Source organism: Engraulis encrasicolus, chromosome 16, assembly GCF_034702125.1.
Source record: "Engraulis encrasicolus isolate BLACKSEA-1 chromosome 16, IST_EnEncr_1.0, whole genome shotgun sequence".
Lineage (NCBI taxonomy): Eukaryota > Metazoa > Chordata > Actinopteri > Clupeiformes > Engraulidae > Engraulis > Engraulis encrasicolus.
The window spans coordinates 48,220,880-48,237,162 of record NC_085872.1 but is presented as its reverse complement, the minus strand read 5'-3'; the positions used below and the strand labels follow the sequence as shown (position 1 = coordinate 48,237,162).

Here is a 16,283-nt window from a genome sequence, read left to right as displayed (position 1 = left end):
GTGTGTGTGTGTGTGTGTGTGTGTGTGTGTGTGTGTGTGTGCAGTGTGTGTGTTTGGCAGTGCGTAATCTGAGTTCAGGGTAAATACACAGATTTGCGACCCACCCCCACCCCCCCGATCTGCGCCCCGAACACACAACACCCCCCAATCACCCCCCACCCCCACCACACACACACACACACACACACACACACACCTCTGTCAGCCTGTCATGGGCTATATGCATATAAAAGTCACTTACAATAATGACAGAAATGTGTAGATATCTAGAGTACAAAAATCGATATTGAATGTATTTTCCCCCTCCTTTGCCTTTTTAGTCAGGGTTTTCAGAAAATCAGGGTTTTGAGAGTATTCTAACAGTACAATCTAATTCTCTAAAGTGTAACCTTTCCAAAGATATGTAATTTTTTTATCTGTGATGTTGCATTTACAAGTAATGGCATATTTTCCATCAACATACCTATACGTCTCCAAAAGTGTCCATTTGGAGACTCCAAATGGTACCTTGCAAAAACGCCTAGGCATACCCACATATAAAATGGTGTAGAGAGCCCACCTTTTGAGATTTTGTTATGAAATTTGAAATGTAAGTTCTTAGGACTTGTTGCCTTTGTTTCATTCTGTCTGTAACCCCTTACCTCACAGTAAAGGGTATGTTTCATAGATGTACATTTTATTTATTCTAGGCGAGGGTCAAAAATTATCAAAAGTTACAATAATTACTTAATCTACAGATTTCACCAGAAGAATTTACAGTGGATCTGACTATATGTAAAGAAACTAGAGAATGTCTGCTTTACAAAAGTGGTCTTATTTTGTCCATAGCACAAAGGGCTGAGGTACAGTTACAATTTCAATTTGGGTATGCCTTTTCAGGCGTTTTTCAGGCAAATCGCCAGGAATGTTAAGGGGTTAACATTGATATTTAACACTATAACCAAAATAAAACTTGACTGTTTTAACAGGCTCAGCTTCACAGGAGTTTTTTGAGACATCTTATGCATAGGCCTACAATTCTAAAAAAAAACGATCTTTTTAAATTATTTGTTACCTTAACTGTCACATTTTAACATAACCTAACCCTATCACTTGTTCACTTAAAATTGAATTTGACTTCTGATTTCACTTCTATGCCTCTCACGGCCGGCAGTTTCATGATAGGAAGCAACTTTCATCCTAAGCGCAAAACTCGCAGAAAGCGGTATCAAAATAAAAGTCCAATTCGTTCTCAGTGTGTCATTAACCAAAATAGTCATACTGCACTGACCTAATGGTCCCATTGCCTACAGGAGTGTAGCTGTTTTATTTTTACACATCAAATGTGTTATAGTAAGTAATATTTGAATATTTGTCAACTTAAAAGTTAGGACTTAGTTCTCCCTTTTTGTGAAATAAATGGAAGCATGTTAAAATCATTGATATCTTTCCTCTTTCAGTAACTTCACCTTGTTACAGGTTAAATGAAGTCAAATTCAACATGCCCATGATAAGCTTACATTTTCATTGTAATTTTTATATTATACATTTCCAGTGCATAATGAATTTTATTTATTTAAAAAAAACAACAAAAAAACCAGAACCGTACAAAACCGAAAACCGTGACCTTGAAACCGTGATATGGACCGAATCGTGACTTTTGTGAACCGTACCACCCCTAGTGTGTGTGTGTGAATACCTCACGGTCTCTGCATTCGTTTGTTTACTCTGCTCCCCCTGTGTATGTGTGTGTGTGTGTGTGTTTTTGTGTGCGTGTCTGTTTTGAATGCCCCCACAGTCTCTAGGATGGTTGGTCTTTTTTGCACCATATGATTATATGCCAAACTGCATTTCAATACCGGTACTCTGGTATTGTTTACTTCTAGTGTGAAGTGCATGACGAGGTGCAAATAGAGGAGCAGCAGGAGGAGGATGAGGATGAGGAAGAACAGGAGGAAGGTGGTACTACACCACATACACCAACACAGCGTCCACCCACACCAAGGCCTGCATCACACAACATGAGCACCACCAAAAAGAAAGAAGGACGGCATCGACCCAGTTGGTGCGGCCCTGCTTGGCAGGCTTGCAGTGCTGCGCCAGGAGTCCCAACAGAAGGATATGTTCAGCTCGTTTACTAATTATCTGAACTCTTTCCTTCATGACCTCCCACCAGCTGATGGCAAGAAGCTGGTGAAGGAAATTCAACAGTTGATGCTGTCTTACAATTAATCCCTTTTGGGGAAAAAATCTGTTGTTTTTGTTTTTGCTGTTTGAAGTTTGAAGTTAATTCTGTTCTGATCGTATTCACTTTATTTTATGTTATGTTGCACTTTATTACTTTATTTTATGTTGCACTTTACACACCGCTGTTGTGTTGTTCTGAATGTTTTGCGAATGTGTAATACTTGAACGTGTATTCAACATGTCTTGTGCTTTCATAGCACCTGTTTTTTTTTTCTGTGATTTTATATGGACCTTTAACCATGCCAGCTCCTGTTCTGGCCTCCTAGCAGCATCCCCACTCCTTTTGGAAAAGGTATCCCTTTAATAAATTATTAATAAATAAACATTGTAGTACCATTTGATTGTTGTCATGTAAAGTATCATCATAGGTAGTAGACAGGTATTGTGTAATAACACTGTTTATTAAGATGTCTTACCATTACATTTTAACTTAACTTAACAATTCATTCATTCAATTCGCGTAACAAGACATTAAAGTGTACCTCCGGGATTTTGGACACCAGGCCTCATTTCCGAGTCAGCCAGGGTGTAAACAATGTGTCCAGAACGTTTTTTTCACATTCCATGCAGTCCTTGTGAATTCTCATATCCATGTTGCTAAGCTAGCGCAAGTGAACGGGGATGGTAGTAGCCTGCCCCCAAAAATAGTCTTATCCCGTTTAAACAACATTCAAAACAAAACCGTTATTATACCATACTGCAAGTGTAAATGTTTGTCTTAGTAGAATGAAGTTTGAAATTAAACCAACCTTGCACTGCGTGGATTTTGCCATGTTGAGAGACTATTTTCTCGGGGTCGGCGGAATTTTACTTTGCTCTCTTCAGTTGTGATGTAGCCCACCCACCCACTGCAGGGACCCGCAAGAGACATTGCAAATCAAGGCTAGTTCTACAACTGCTTTCGGATCGGATCGAATAGTGGATTAAAACCCAACGACATCGCACCATGGTACATCAGTGTGTATATACCAACTGCAATAATAAAGCCCACAGATGGGTATCGGCAAGTTTCCATTGGTTTCCGTGAAAGATGTTGAAAGAACCAAACTCTGGCTCCTGGCTGCAGGGCTACATCAACACACCGATGGAGACGCTCCGTAAGCTACCCGGTGCTTTGCAGTGACCACTTCAGTCCCGACGACTTCACAAAGTCCTTCTCGAAGTCTAATACCTACACGGAAAACTCTAAAAGTGTCCGCGGTGCCAACCGCATTCCCAGATCTACATTTTGTGGCGCGCACCAACAGTCTCCGAAGAACAGGTTTGCCATGCTTTTTGCTTCTATGATGGTAGCCCAGTGGTATAATCGCCTACGTTAGCCAAAACTTGGGCTAGAAGTTACCCTTTTGGATTGGCATGTTGTAATGCTTTACTGTTATTTTGTGTAATTGCTGTGACAAATGGCATTAGACATGACTTGCCGTATTCCTATGGATTCACAAGTTACGCAACGCTATGTGATCTGGCTTGACATTGTGAAATATGTCACTCGTAGCTCTAGTTATTATTACATGGAATGTTTTTTGAGACGAGATGGAATGGGAGGATGAAAGGGAGAAGAGTGTGCGTTCTGTTCGCCAACATGCTGTGTAGACACACGGGTCATCTAGTAACAACCAAACATTGTTATGGCATATGTTTCAATGTTACGAAAGATTTACAAAGTCGGGCAGAAAGCATTACTCTTGATGTTTGCGAGCGAGGTCAGGGAGAGGGGAAAACCGTTCAGTTTTACAAACTTCAAAGATGTTGGAGTTCGCTCTATGGAAAAGTTATGGATGTGTCAAACGAAGCTAGGATTTGTACTAGGAATATCACTCCGCGGCTGTCAAGCTTTCAAACCGGAACACAAATTGCTGATGGTGATCAAACATGATTGCAATGTTGGTTTAATTTCAAACTTCATTCTATCAAGACAAGTATTTACACTTGCAGTCTGGCATAATAATGGGGTTGTTTTGAATGTTGTTGCAACCGGATAAGACTATTTTTGGGGGCAGGCTACTACCATCCCCGTTCACTTGCGCTAGCTTAGCAACATGGATATGAGAATTCGCAAGGACTGCATGGAATGTGAAAAAAACGTTCTGGACACATTGTTTACACCCTGGCTGACTCGGAAATGAGGCCTGGTGTCCAAAATCCCGGAGGTACGCTTTAACAATTTATTGGCAAAGCAGCAGGTCCCAGGGAGCACAAAGTTAAAAAAAAAAGTTAAACCCCACCTCTGAAACAGGTGTGTAACCAGTAAGCCGCATAATGTCATCAGTACAATTTTCTTCACATTTTCTAAAATATATCCATAATCAAATAGTGTTGTCACCTGTCAGTACATACATAGAAAATATTGTTTTAAAGAACCATTCAAATTCAATTTATTGGCTTTCAAATACTGGGAATAATATATGATTTAATGATCAAATATTAAGAATCATGCCGCGACGTACATGCTGGTCCTGCCACTCCAGCCTTCCCTGGTCTGTCTGAAAGTACTCCTTGAATATTTCCCTCACAGCCAACCCATCCTGGGTGGACCTCGCTGATGTGATGCGACGGGCCGGTGTGAGGTTGGTGTCTTCCTGAACTATCACCCTCCACTCTCCAGGCACCCCATCCCTGTTGGCCATTCTAGGGGGGATGTACTGCCTCTCCTCCGGTAGGTCCTCGTCTCCTTTGGCCAGGAAATTGTGAAGAGCGATGCAGGCCTTGGTCACTGCTGTCTCCACAGAGGACTCAATGACATGGGCCATCACTCTCCACCTGGCAGCAAGAATGCCGAACGAGTTTTAGATCACCCGCCTGGCTCTGCTGTGCCTGTAGTTATAGACCTTTTGGTCATGAGACAGCTGTTGAGATCCTGTAAGCATAAAACATTTGCATTAGAACAACCTGCCCCTTCTATAATAATAGGACCAAGCACCCTAGTAACAGCGAACGTAAAGAGAACGTTTGACTTTTGGTTCTCTAAAGGTTGGGGTTATTACCAAACCAAAATTTACCACTTAGAAACGTTCCCTTTGGTTACAGTAAAAACCAAGCAGCCATTGGTTCCGGTTCGGTTCTGAATACGTTTCGGATACGTCATTTTTGGTTCTGTTTCGGTTCTCACTGGGTTGCCAGGAAAGTTTAATTTAAGTTCCCAGAACGATATATGTGTGGTTCCCATTCCATTCCCTCGCCGTTCTCTCACCGTACCTTTATTGCTTTTCATGTTTGTTCCCTCATCGTTCCCATATGGTTCCCATAACCTTGATGGTTACATTATAGGTCTGGTCACGTCTGGTTCCCTAGACGTGCTCCTGATGTTCCCCCAACTTTGTTTATACTGTGTTGATCAGAGCATAAGCAATGATGACTGTCCCCCCGATTAAATCATATACGTCTACATATTAGTAACAGTATTTCCTCCAGATTTAATCATGTACACAATCTATTTTTTTATTCCATTTCATTCATTTAACTCAACTTGGTTGGGTTGATCTAAGGTTTGGCTGTGCACACAACATCACACAAAAGATGTGGTGAGTGACAGAAATAACTTGAGAACTTGTTACACCTTTACCGGTAACAAGCAGGCCCTTCACAACCAATCTGTCCATCAGCGCCTGGCCAAACCTAATTACTTAGGGCTGGTATATCATGATTCAATTGCTTGCACCTGAAAAACTCCTAATCAATCTGGTCACATGGTACTCTTGAGCCTGTATATAAACCTGGACTGTCAGAGTGCTTTAGTCATTTGCCTGCCTGCCTGCTGGCTGGTCAACATGGCACAGCATAGCGCTTGTTTAACTGCTTTGCAAGCAAGCTAATAGCGCTTTTGGCTTATGGCATTTGTTAGCTACATCTTGTGCCTTGCTTTGTGAGCTAGTCAGTAACAGCACATGTTACATTGCTTGCGCCATTGTGCACTTGATGTAGATGTAATGATTGTCTTTAAACTTCATTAAGGAAAACATTTGATATTAATCCCCACTAGATCATGTTCATACATGCACAGCTGATATTTCTCTCACATTGTGGTACAGTATGGCATAGTCTGATATATAAAATAGAGACATCATACATGTTTTCAGCAACTTGAATCATCATTCTAAGACAGCAGTGTGCCAAACTGATGCCAGGCGCAGGGTGTTTCAGTGATGGTGGAGGATGGGAGGTGCTTATGTACCATGATCAGGGTACCTCAACTATGGTGAGAGATAGTGGGGCAGGACCAAAACACATTCACAATAATAAACAAGGTTGGTGGAACATCAGGAGCATGTCTAAGGAACCAAATATGCAACCAACAAGGTTAAGGGAACCATATGGGAACGGCAAGGGAACAAACATGACATGAACAGGAATAAAGTGACGGTGAGAGAACAATAAGGGAACGGAATGGGAACTACACATGTAACATTCTAGGAACGAAAATTAAACTTTCCTGCCAACCAAGTGAGAATGCAAAAATAACCGAAAATGACTCTCTGGGGACGTACTCAGAACTAAACTGGAACCAAGGGCTTGTGTTCCAGGAACCTTCGTAGAACTAAAAATTGTTAGTAGGGCATGACCAAGACAGACATTAACATGATCTTTTTAGGTTATGAGTTGCACTGGACAGCAGGGTAGGCACGCGGTGGATTTGATATTTTCAGAAGATAAATTATAGCGTTGTTGCAAGAGTGTATTACAATGTATATTTTGTGCTTATGATGGTCGGTGCCTTTTTTCTTGCCGTTTGGTTAATTAATTACACAACTTTACATAAACATTGACACGCACACACGCACCTGGATATGGGCGCATCAGGTTGATCTTTTGCGGGAAAGCCTCATCCGCGACGAAAACAGGAGGGGTCAACACATCTGTCCCTGGCAGAGGAGCGCACGGCAGCAGTGGGAGGGAACCGTCGATCAACTTTTTGCCAAACTTGCTCCTGGAGAGGACGCCACCATCGCTCTCCTTACTGTGGGCCCCAACATTTACATAAGTGAACTTGTACTTCACGTCGCAAGCCGCCATGAGCAAAAAGCTGAAATAGCCCCGGTAGTTGAAAAAACTGCTCCCACTCTTGGCTGGCGCTTTAATTCGCACATGTTTGCCGTCGATGGCCCAGACGCAGTTGCGGTAGTTCCACCGCTCCCAAACGCCATCGCGGATGGGTTCCCAATTGGTGGGGAACTTCACCTCCTTTTGCAACACTGCCCACAAAGCAAGACACACCTCCTTAACTTTTTGACAGACCGTCGCTGTGCCCAGTTTGTAGCGGCCTGCCAGAGCATTCTGCGATATGCCGTGTGCCAAGTGCCGCAAGGTTACTGCCAGACGCCATCGGGCCCACTGGTGATCTGTGACTTTCCCCGTGCTGTATGAAGGGCATGACCCGGGCGAGTAGACAATCGAAGGTCGTTACTGACATTCGGAAGTATCCGAAGTGCTTTTCTGGATCCTTCTGACGCATTGGTAAGACCAGGGACACAAATTCCCCATCCTCCAGTCGAGTTAAATTAAGTGGGCGCACGCCCCATCTTCTCGTGCGCCGAGTTTTGTTCTTCTTTTTATAATGCTGCCAAAGCAGATAAAGCACGGTAACCTCTTCAATAGACGCCATGTTTATCGAACCCGCTGCAATTTAATACGACCCAATACCACCCTCTGGAGGATTTCTTGTGAACGTCTGCATTACGGACGGAGGTATAAACAAAAGCTCCGGGAGCAACGTGTGGACCGGAAAGGTGAATTTCGTCCGGTTCCATAGGGTATAAATGGGCCTTAATGCAGAGCAGTGGACTTACTACAGACTGAGGCTGGGACTCCTTCTCGGTGTCTGAAATATTTTATTGCTAATAACTAAATACAAAACTAAATATAAAACCAATTGCTCCAATCAGTACAATGCTGTTAATACATGAAACAGAATAATGACATTACATAATATGATACTTAGTCAATACATGGAAACGTACACGCACGCGCACACACACACACACACACACACACACACACAGGTTACAAGGCATTTTCACATAGACTTTCATCATAGATGTGTAAAAAAAATCTTCATATAAATTTAGAGTGTATAAGTATAACATAACATTACGAAATACGAGAATATTAAAGTAGAGTAAAATAATTTGAAACAAAAAACAAATTATCTACACAAAGAGCCATGTACAACAGCACTTGTGTGGCATTTCACAAACTCAATCAAACAAAAGCATCACATCTTGAGCAGTTACCCATCATACCAATCATATGCACAGTCAGTCTTAATTAGAAACAAACACTCCCTTGGTACCTCACAAACATGTCCAGTGTTACACATAAATAATGCACTATACACATAAGAGGTGAAGAATTTATGCAAACATAAGAGGTGAGAGGGTTTGGGGAGGTGAATGAAAACAGTTGGTGAGTGTATGTAGACATAAGAGGAGAAAGGGGAGGAAGTGATGACTGCACACCTGGGAAAGAGGTGAAAAAAGGCTGAGGAGGTGAATAAAATTGAAGAATTTGGGTAAGGGGTGAAAGGGGGTGGTCCAGGGTAGAGAGGATGTAAGAAAACAGAGAATGAAAGTACTGCTATACACATAATATACTGTAGGTTAATGTCGGTAAGAGATGAAAGGGGTGTCATGGGTGTTTCTATTTAGTGTCATACATAATGTGTATTTTAAAGTTCCTGAGTAGAGCAGAGATCTGACCCCGACCAGAGTCTCCCAGTTTATTGCCAAGCAGACCCAGCCATGTCAGGTGTGATGAGGGGTTGGATGTCAGAGCTGAAGCCAGAGCAGCACAGCCCTCTGCCGTTATACTGCAATTATGAAGCCTGTAGGAAGATAGAGAGACAGCAGGACACTGAGTACAGAAAACACACCTGTTCATCTCACACACACACACACACACACACAAACTGTGTAAAGTAGTGTTGAGGGGTCTTGAAGTTGGAAGGTATTTACAAAACTACTAACAAAAAGGTCAAAGTTAAAATCTCACTTAGCTGAGAATAATGTGCAAGTATATCAAGAGCAAACACAGACAACCTTTGACTGCAAATGTGCAAACACGCCCAACTGATATACTCGCTCTGGGATATGCACTCAGTTTCTCCCTCCAGACATGAAAGTGCTGCTACCATACACGTAAAATACTATACAAACACTCAGCGAGAGCACACTGGACCTTAACGCTAATCACTAATTACTAATGACATGATTTGCTTTGTAAATATTATGCACAGCACGATACCGCTGAGCTTAAGGACCAGTCCGATAGCCTAACGCAGGGGTACCCAAACTAAGGCCTGGGGGCCGGATGCGGCCAAGCCCTTTTTGACCGGCCCTCCACCTCTCTGCACCTCACCATTTGAACTGGCCCAAAGAAGCAATTATAAAATATATTTTAAAAATGTTTTATTTTGTTCATCAACAGGCCTTCCTACAGTTTAATTTTCACCAACCAAGTGTGAATCACCAGAAGTTTCCTGTCTTGATAGTTTCTCTCTCTGTAATATAATATCTCACTGTAATATAAACAGGCCTAGCATTTCTATTGTATCACTCATAAACTGTCAATCACCATATTTTTCTAACCTTTCCTTGCTATTTTCACATGGTTATTAGAAATTAAAACGAATACCTGTGGTATTTCAAATTGAAAGACATGTGAAGTACTAACTTCTTTTGCCAATCACTTGTAATGCTGAACTATTTTGTGCTAGAAATTATGGCTATAACAGGCAGTGGCCTAGTATAAATCCCACATGATTGATCCCGGCCCCTGATCACAGTCAGGAACGATAATGTGGCCCCCAGAGAAAAAAGTTTGGGGACCCCTGGACTAACGCAACCAATATTGTAAGAGACACAGAGGTAGAACATAACACTAGAGTTGACACGGCAAATCGCGTGCATCTTGTGTAGGTAGTGTTGGCACCATAGACATAGATTAACCTAGACTGGCAATGGGCCTCAACATTTTCGGATTTCTCAGCAGTCAGACCAAAGCAGACCGCCATCTTGGTGAAGACTCCTGTAACCACAAACTTTTACGTAATGACGTCATCAGTCCATAAGCAAAGTTCTTCCTGTATGTGAAATGAACTTCTAAAAGTGTCCAAAATAATGTGATGCTTCGTTTGCCGTATGTGTTTTGTATCTATAATAATATATAACACAACATCATATAATACAACTCAATACAACACAGCATAATGTTGTACAATGCCATTACATGCGAAGACGAGGGTCTGAATATCTTTCTGTCTGGGCTCGTGATGTTGCTAGGTTACCATCAGCGTCTTCTGGGAAGCTTCACAGTCAGCTTTACTGAATGTACGGGTTATATACACACCTATGTACATAGTTATCAATAACTCAGAGTAAATTATACCAAATAAGTTGCATACACACAAGCATGGCCGATTCAGCATCACAAAATACCCTCAAACCGTAACTTGCATTGCTGCAACGAATAGAGTCTCGGCAGGGTTGCCAGATGAGATGATGATCGTGTGCCCTTTTCTACCCGAAGACCGCCTTCCTAAACGGCCCGGTTTGGCGAGAAACCGTCCGATCTGGCAAGACCGCTCAACTTCTGGGTCTATTATAAAACGTTTGGTAGTAAGGGTGATTCCTTTCCTGGAGTGACAATATAGATGTTACGATTTGTCAAAATCTTACAGAAAGTTATTGAAACCCACTTTGATAACGTTGTTGTCACAGTTTGAAATCGTATGCATTCCTATGGCTCACAGCTCTGATAGTCTTCACTAGGAGGAGCTATGTCTGTGGGAGGAGTCGATGGGGCACGAAAATCGCAAAGATGTCTGCGCCCAGTCAATCCGATATTCTGCTAGTGCCTTGAACCGCCCATTGCCAGTCTAGGTTAATCTATGTCTATGGTTGGCACCTTCAGTCAATGCAAATCAATGGAGAACACGCCCACCTCTGTGAAAAAATAACACATCAATCAAACACCAGATTTGAAATGTCAGGCTAAATATGTAATTTTATCATATGAGTTGATAAAATATATTTAAAGGGACACTGTGCAGGAAATGGCCAAAAAAGGTACTGCAACTCTGCTGCTTATTGAAATTGGGTTGCCTATTGTCGAATTTGATCTTTACATGAAAGTTTATTTAAAGTATTAAACAAATATTTTGTAGTATGGTCCAAGTACAGTCATTTTTGCTACTAAAAATGGCTATTTTGGAAATTCAAAATGGCGGACCATGGAGAAGATCCCCCCTTTCATGTATGAAAAGTGCAATTTTTCCAGTCATAATGAAAACTTAGAATTTGATGCTGGTGGTAAGTATTCATGAAGAAGGTAACATTAGTGATTGAGTGAATGGGCAGCATGAATTCTGGAAATAAACAACTAAAAATCTCACACAGTGTCCCTTTAAAAAACAATTATATTCATTATGTAGATATTTAGCAACACACCTTAACTATTGTATTTGTATACTGTGTTGATGGACATTTCCACATTATTAAGCAATGTTTTAGCAGAGGTAAGCCTCCTCCATTCATTACCATTTCACAGATCTACCTCCAAAAAATGGCTGCCACGGATTGCCATGAAAAGGGGGGCGGGGTCACCTCTAGTGTTATGATCTACCTCTATGGTATGAGGCTTCAGGAGCAAGGTTTAGTAACATTTGATTGTGATCAAAATATCTAAATCATGACAAACTTTCGACTGCCATTTTCTTCATTTCTATTCATCACAGACCTCCCAAAATATTACCATTGAAGGGTGTAGAGTCTAAATTTAACGTTTAAACAAAAAAAAAGAAAAAAAATTACCATTTGATACTTGACGCATGGGAGTGAAATAACGTGTAATTAAAATATTAAATAATTCATCAAAACAGTCGAGGGTGGTAGCCAAGGGGTGGAGGAAGGGTGGATTTAAGACGGGGGGCCCATTCAGAGATTTATTCGGGCTCAGCAAAAGCTGTCAGTAGCCCTGTACATACACACACTAGTGTATACCACTGTAAAAATGATGATGGTATTTGTATTTTAATGTTTCCATGGTGATTGCAATGCTGTGTTTAGTCTCCTTCAGCACACTGCCTCTTAACTCACTTCAGAGTCTGTAGTTTACAGTCTGAATTCCCTAGTAGAGCAGAGATCTGCTTCACACCCAAGTCTCCTAATTCATTATTATTTAGATTCAACCGTATCAGCTGTGATGAGGGGTTTGATGTCAGAGCTGAACGCAGAGAAGAACAGCCCTCTTCTGTTATACTGCAGGACTCAAGCCTGCAGGAAGAGAGAGGGGTGGGGGGACATAAAACACTGATAAACATTTATATTCAATACACACACACACACACACACACACACACACACACACACACACACACACACACACACACACACACACACACACACACACACACACACACACACACACACATTATCAGCGGGCGCCCGTGGTCCAACATGGGGCAATGTAGGCACGAGTGGCCTTTGGTGGAACCTTATTGGTGGAGGTGATCTCTTTCTTCCATTGCACATTTCCGTTTGCAAACTGTGGTGATCATTGCTGTATTGTGCAGCCCCCTCTCAAATCACGTTTCTCCAGGCAGCCCTGTTCTTCACTGTAGTCTCCCAGGTGTATATGGCCCTTCCTGATGTTGTCTTTGTACCTTTTCTTTTGACCTCCTGAGGCAAGTATTTCAACTAACTGTAAACATGTATGCAAAAGTGGCACATATGGTTGTATAAGCCTAACAAAAAATAATATGAGAGTAAAGTCAATGTCATACAAACAAGTTTTATTTAAATTTAATGTAAACACAACTGTACAAAAAACAAGTTTAGAGGTCTTCAAACAGTGCAAGAAAACACACTATAAATATATCTAGCCAATACTTTTGAAGTTTGAACCTTGTAAACAAAAGTGTTGGCTGCATAAAAGTAAAAAGAGCATTTTGAAATGTTTTGTTTTTTCCATACAAAGTGTGAAGAAGTAATTGTAAGTCAAGCCAGTGTCTCTGTTAGTTGAATACTAATTATATGGGCGTGTTACACCTCTGATGGCCCCCACTCCCTGTTACTTTCCATATGATAATTATATATATTATATATTATAATACGTTTCAATGTTTTTAGTGGTGTCACTTATAAGTTTGTATAACAAAGACTCATAGAGTTACAGATGTGTTTTCAGAGAAGTGTAAAAAGTCCTGCCAATGGGACCTTAGACTCCAGAGGGTTAGCTGTGTGGGTATTTTCTCCGTTCCCCATATTTTGACCAGCAGGGTGTGGAATTGTTCAAGACGGACAGGCCCACCTTCTTTCAGAACGCGCTGGTATACCATCCGCCCAGGAGACCGTTTATCATCTTCCTTCCTCTTCCTGTATCTCACCCAAACTGGGTGGTTCTCCCATACTTTCAAAGGTGGGCAGTTGAGGGAGTTGATTCAGGGCCCAAAGCCATGGGTGGTGTCCCTATTCACAAGATCCTTACAGCGCTCATTACTCCTGTGTGTTCCATTCCTCCATTGGTTCTTGAGTATCCGAACACACACTTGATGGAACAGCTGATTTCGCTTTAGCATGGGCTTCTCTTCTAATATTGCAGCTGATGTCATTCTGCCTGTAGTGAAGGGGAGTGGAGTTGCCCTGCTGGGACTTGGACCCCGGCCTTCCGGGTACTAAACTGGGGCTCTGACTGCTACACCAAAGAGCCAGGCTCGTTGGCGTGACAGTCAGAACACACCCACAACCCTAGTGATGGTCACTCCATCACACTGCCATAAGGGCCGTACACACACGTCGCTGCTAGTTACTCGCTCAGCGAAGGAGCTCAATAGAATGTCAATGTGTTCCAGCGAGACTAGCAGGCGAGTAGGCAAGTACTGTACAAGCGATGCGATGTGGGCGGAACCCGAGTTGAAAATATTTTATCTTCGAGCGAGGCGAGTAAGCGAGTAACCAATTGGAAGGCAGAGTTCGGTACTTCTCGCCTGTTCATTGGCAGTTAAAGCCGCGGGAACTTTCAGCGAACGTTCCATGAAACAGAGGCGAGTAGGCAAGCAAGCGAGAAGCGACGTGTGTGTACAGCCCTTTCCCCTTCGGAGAGCGCACCCATGCACTTCACACACTCATGACGTCACTCACACAACTGCCCATCATTTTTCTCCCATCCAGTGTGCCCTATCATGTATGCTTCACCTATCACTGGGTTCCCTCACTCTGGGGTGACCAATCCTGGGGGTCCCTCACATGGAATAAAAATATTGGGCATGCTTCTGATTACCTCACGGAAACCTTCCAACTGCTGACACCATTTGTAGCGAAGGGGAGTAGAGTTGCCCAGGGCTTGAACCCTGGCCTTTCCGGGTACTAGGCTGGGGCTCTGACTGCTACACCAAAGAGCCAAGCTTGTTGGAGTGACAGTTAGAACACAACCACAACCCTAGTGATGCTCACTCACTGGCATGTAGTGAAAGTTGTCCATTGGATTTTGGTATCATTGCCATCATACCGTCTTCATGTTTTCACGTTTTGTGACCCAGGATGGTTTAGCAGCAGTTCATGATGGTGAGAGAGAGGGTATCCCAATGTTTTTCAATATACATGGGGCACTGACCTGGCAAGTCGGCACTCATGGCTTGCTGCAATTGTTGTTGATAGGATATTTCTTCCAGTTGCTCGATGTCGAATCTTAAGTGAGATTGTCCTTTTTGGTGCCTCCTTTTCCACATCAGATGGATACACATGGTTAAATGAATACCTGCCAACCATCCCTAATTTCATGGCAAACTCCCTAGTTCTGACTTATTTCCTGATGTCTTCCCAAATTAGTATTTTCCCGCAAAATATCCAGATTTTTCACATTATCTCAGTGATTCTCAAAGTGTGGTCAACAGCCAATCAACAGCCAATTCAGTTGACAGGTGGTCCCTGATCATTTTGGGTAGCTTATCAAGCTACCTGCCAAATACCACCAAGAATTCAAGTGCCTTGAAAATATGAGTCGTCACCCTCGAGCTCCATAGGTGTGTGTGCGTCCACTCGTTGAAACCGTCAGTTCACTTCAATTACAATAACAATGCTGTAAGCAGCACAAGCCTCGGAACAGCGAATCGTGTGATTAACCTAATCACAACCTGAACCAGCACAAACTTTTGCACTAGCCCCAGACAACTTAAGTGACAAAACACACAGAAACTCATATTTCATTGTTTTTCACACGGTATAGTATATTAATGCTCCTATTATATGTGCGCTCTGGGGGGATTTTAGACAGGACTGGCTTCACAAGTGACGGTGAAAAGCAGATAAGAACGTGGAGAAAAGCCAATCAGAACGCACCGTCTGATCTGTCCTGAAAATTTTCTACATTTTTGCTTAAAATATGGGAATTTCCCCGATTTTTGGTGGCTCAAAGTTGACAGGTATGCTTCAGCACTGGTCATTGCTTTTGTGATGAGTATATCTCAACAGTCCTTGGAGCGGACAATGACGTAGTTGATGAGATACCAGCATTTTGAGTGGGGATGCATCCAAGATTGCATTTAAGTTTCATACAAGGATTAGTTTGTCTTCCTTGGGGACTTTGGATAGAATTGTGCCCAGGTCAGCTTAGAAGGCCTCCTTTACATCCTGCTGCAAATGGAGTGAAAAATGACATTTCTGTTTCTGACCGCATGGTGATGACCCCTCTGGAATCGGTAGTCTAGAGAGGGTGATATGAGATAGGCTATGTACCTTTTCTTACCCTCTCTCCTCTTGGGGTGAGCTGTACAGATTCTAAAAAGGGCTGCCCAGGCATGGGTGCAGCTACTGCAAAGCCCTTCTGCTTCATCCAAGAGCTTAGAGCTAGGGACTGTCCGACTACATATGGTCCTTGGCAGAAAGAGGTCTGGATCCTGTGGCATGGAGTCCTAGTCAACCCTCTGTTGCTGCCTTCATCCGCCTTCTCAGCCCTGTTGACATCTTCCGTCTGGTCAGCTGTTGAGGTCTTTGCTATTTACCCATACCTGGGATGGGGGTTAACAGGCAGCAGGCTGTGTCAACACTCTGCTACTCAGAGATCCTGAA

At 42.5% G+C, this 16,283-nt stretch overlaps 1 pseudogene; it reads right to left on the bottom strand.

The window, feature by feature from the left end:
• Positions 1-4,643: 4,643 nt before the first annotated feature.
• Positions 4,644-16,283, bottom strand: part of LOC134466133 (NACHT, LRR and PYD domains-containing protein 12-like) — a 53,148-nt pseudogene continuing 41,508 nt past the window's right edge.